Below are 4348 nucleotides of genomic sequence, written 5' to 3'. Positions count from 1 at the left end.
TGACTCCCAACCAATCACTGTGGCTCAGGGGACATGGGTTTTCCAGCTTGAGTTATATGCCCACTCCTGGGACTAAGGGAGTGAGTCCAGTTTTGCCTCAAGCAAAAGTACCGGATGAGATTACAATGAAATGGGGGGTGGGAGCTGGACTCTCCAGGATGGGGAAGCTGGTCAAGCAAAACCATCTAGCACATAGCTTTATTTCCATAGCACTTGCCTGCATCTTAATACTGATAATTGACTCTCTCATGTCGTCCCATCACCCACTAAAAGAGGGAAACAAGGAACAGAGGAAAGAGTTGACAATTAAGCAGGCGGGATCTAAATACTCAATGAGTTTTTAATTATTGCTTTGGGGAGTGTAATGTGTCTGTGCTGGGACCTCATCCATTGCTAAGTCTCGTAAGTGTCCTATTCAGAGGAGAGATAGGCCTCCAGGGGGTCTCCCCCAGGGCGTTTTTTGCCCAGGATCAGAGGATGAACGCCAAGGACATGTTCTAACACTAAGGTGCTAGTTCTTCAGGTTGCATGTATTATTGACTGAAGGTCCTTCCTTACTAAGCCCTGTTAAAGAAGGAGCAGATTGTTTATATCTTTCAAAAACAAAGCCGCGGCTTCCCAGCTGTACAGAATGGGGTCATCTCAGAGGGTTTTGCCAGGGAAAACCAGCAGGCTGGTACAGCCTGACATTAACTTCCCCCACAGTTAGCCACCAAAAAGACTGTGTTCCCATGCACGCTGACCCAAAATCCACATGATGCAGCTGCTCATCAAACAGCTGCCACATCACCATGCTGGGAAAAACATCCTTGATGCATCTACTAACAGCCCGTGCCAGGGCTCACAAGAGCAGATTAGATGCTGCAAACGGGGGGCTGGATCCAAAGCTATAATTTGAGCTAGGATCTTGTTACACTTACATGCAGCTGTTGCATTCAGAAATACAATATATTTCTTCCTCTTCTAAATAGGCTCTGTTCATCTCAACTGCTTCATTTGCTGGCTTTTTTCTACAACTTTGGCAGTTGGGTATAATAACGCAACTGTTGAACTATCTGCTGTTAACAACCTTCTTTTTGTGGCACTCTTTTCATGTTACAGGCACTTTTGAAGAAAGGAATGTTTCCCCTTCCCGTCGTTTTGTCAATCATGATATTCTTTTTAGTGGCATTTCATTTTTCTTCGCATGGCTTAAAATTCCCAACAAACAGAATGGAACTACCTGTGATGCTAAAAGGCCTCCATGACTTTAAAACACGATGCACTCTTTTCATTATGACGGTGTTTAAGGGAAATGAAAGTACTTCAGTCTTTAAGTGCTATGACTCTCTGATGTACTGATACCATTCCCAGTGCTGTAGATATGTTGCCTTTGTAACAGTGAATTAATTCAAATGACTATTTTTTTCTTGTAATAAAAAATATTTTCAGGATCTGAACTCTGGAGTAATTACAACGTGTCATTTATTTTCAGCAGGTAGAGCCATACAATTCAATGAGTGTTTATTAAGCACCTACTATGTGCAAGCCTCTATGTCTCATGCTGGGGATGATTCAATGATGACTTGCTCCACCTCTGACCTTAAGGAGAGTGCTACCCAATAAGAGAGTCAGACAGGAGCAGAGCTACTCCTAAAGCAAAGCAGAATGTTCTGAGGGTGATTGAGCATAGAGACCAAGCCGCACCCAGGGAGTTGGACATCTGGGAGTCTCAACAGAGGAGCAGCATCAAGTAAGCCTTAAAGAATGAGCAGATTTAGGTCGGGCATGGTGGCTTCTGCCTGTAATCCCAGAACTTTGGGAGGCCAAGGCGGGTGGATCACCTGAGGTCAGGAGTTCGAGACCAGCCTGGCCAACGTGGTGAAACCTCATCTCTGCTAAAAATACAAAAATCAGCCAGGTGTGGTGGCAGGTGCCTGTAATCCCAGCTACTCAGAAAGCTAAGGTGGGAGATTCGCTTGAACCCAGGAGGCAGAGGTTGCAGTAAGCCAAGATCACGCCACTGCACTCCAGCCTGGGTGACACAGCAAGACTCTGTCTCAGAAAAAAAAAAAAAAGTATGAGCAGATTTAGATTGACTTTATTTTGTTGAAGAACAGAATAGGTGAGTGGAGGCTTCACAGCACAGAGTTGCCTGTGTTTTAAATGCCTGGTGACTTGCGGGGGTGCAGCAAACAGGGATGGGGATGGGACATCATTAATGGGGACAGCTCATGGAGAACCTGAAGTGCCAGGTCAAGAGATTGAAATTTTTCCAAAAGCAGTGGGATTCCCCATGCTCATCTTAGGTTCCATTTCTCCCTCAAAAAAATTGGGACCAGAATACCCTCGATTCAATGTCCTTATTCTGAGGAAGTGCCTGCTGAGGAATTTAGGAATAACATCACACCAAGAATCAAGACACTAACAAATGTCAAGTTTGGGGGAAGAACATATGGATGCTCATTGTATTTTTTTAAACTTTTTGAAAGTTGAGAGTTCTCACAATAAAGATCGCGGCTAAAAAAGAATACCTCATTCTACTACAGAGTATAGACAAGTTGGTAAATCTGCCTAGCATTTTAAGGATTCTGGGTCTAGGGATTTCGCTCAACTAGCAAACAGTCTCTTCTAACTAAAAGTCCCAGCTCCGTCACCCCAGAGATATGGGGCCTCAAACAGGATACTCAAGCCACCTGAGTACTGTTTTCCACATCTGTCCAACGGATGCAGTAATAAGATCTGCCAGCCTCACCGGGTTCTTGGGAAGATGAAATGACAGAATTCACATTTAAAGCGCTTGATGCGTGGCCTGACACACATTGGGCTTAGGAAATGGTATTACTATCATTAAGCTTTCAGCTGAAATATTATATTTCTGAGTCCGTTCTCCACCTTTCTGCTCAGCCTCTATGATCCATGTCACAGACTCAGGGTAGCATCCCGACGGCTCTGCTGATGCCTCACCCTTCAGTGAGGGCTGAGTTATGAGGCTCAGCAGCAGCCTGCGATGGCAAACTCTGTCCATCCAATCTGATAGATAGCAAAGACCACTCAGATGATACCAGTGAGTGGATTTTGAATATTTAGATGAGATGTCGATGTCTTCAGTGGTGTAATCATTTGGTTTAAATTTTAAAAACTGCAAATAAGGTGTGAAAATGACACTGTTCTTTCCATTGCATCAGCAGCACCACTATCCTTTTTATTATTTATTGTTTCTAAACAAGCGAAACTTATTTCGATGTGACAATAAATCATCATAAATGTGACATGATTGATTTGAAGATGGCTAGAAAAGCTCAAAAGTCATCTTTCTCCTGGCACATTCTGGTTTTCTCGTGGACCCACTGTGCCTATAAAATGACGTTACACTGAATCGGGAGGCATTCTGCATGTAAAACAAACATTTAAGACCATGCGCTCAAGTAACAAAAAATAAGCTTAAATGTTCTGCGTTGAAGCCACGTGTCTTTGTTTCGTGTTTGAGAATGGGAATGCACATAACATGTGTACATATAGCTAAAGTACTAAGCGAAGTGAAATGAGTGATTTAGTACATATATATTTTCTTGCTCACAAAATTATCAATTTAATATTAATATCAAATATTAGCAAGTCATTGGAAAAATAAGCATTTCAATAATCTTTGGTTGGGGCATTAAGAAAATTTTGATAGGCAATTTAGGAATATGAATCAAAAAACACAAAAGGCTTTTGCACCAGCAACATTGATTCTAGGGCTGAAACATTAATAAGCATAAATCTACAGTGACATTCATCAAATCATTCTTTATAATAAGAAAAAATATGAAACTTTGAGAAAGCCCTAAACATTGAATTACAATACATCCCAAGGTGGAATATTACTTAACCATGAACATGATATTGTAGAAGATTCATGTATACATATATCCTACATAAAAATGCACTGAAATTACAGCAAAGCCATGAATGTTCAATGCAAATATATATGTACACAACAGTATAACCAAATATGCTTATATGTATAAATATGACTTCATTTAGTTGATATATACCACAGGTACATGTATCACAATGATAACAGTGCACATACTAATACTTCTATGAATGTGATGCTCCAAAGAAAACACAATTTAAGCAACAAAGGTAACTAAATAATAAAACTGGCAAACTAAAACCACTTTGATGCAGCTAGACATGGTTTCCAAGCTTCCACTTCCATTGTAAATCTCTTTTTTAAGTTAGATTTTTAAGAAATAACAGTTTCAGAATGATGGAAAAATTGGGAGAATTGGACAGAGTTCCCATAGAGCTCACATCCAGTTTCCCCTGTTGTTAACATTTCACACTTTATGGTACATTCATTCCAGTTGGTAAATCAATA

The sequence above is a fragment of the Chlorocebus sabaeus genome, chromosome 9 (genome assembly GCF_047675955.1).
Source record: "Chlorocebus sabaeus isolate Y175 chromosome 9, mChlSab1.0.hap1, whole genome shotgun sequence".
Taxonomy (NCBI): domain Eukaryota; kingdom Metazoa; phylum Chordata; class Mammalia; order Primates; family Cercopithecidae; genus Chlorocebus; species Chlorocebus sabaeus.
This window is presented reverse-complemented; position numbering follows the sequence as displayed.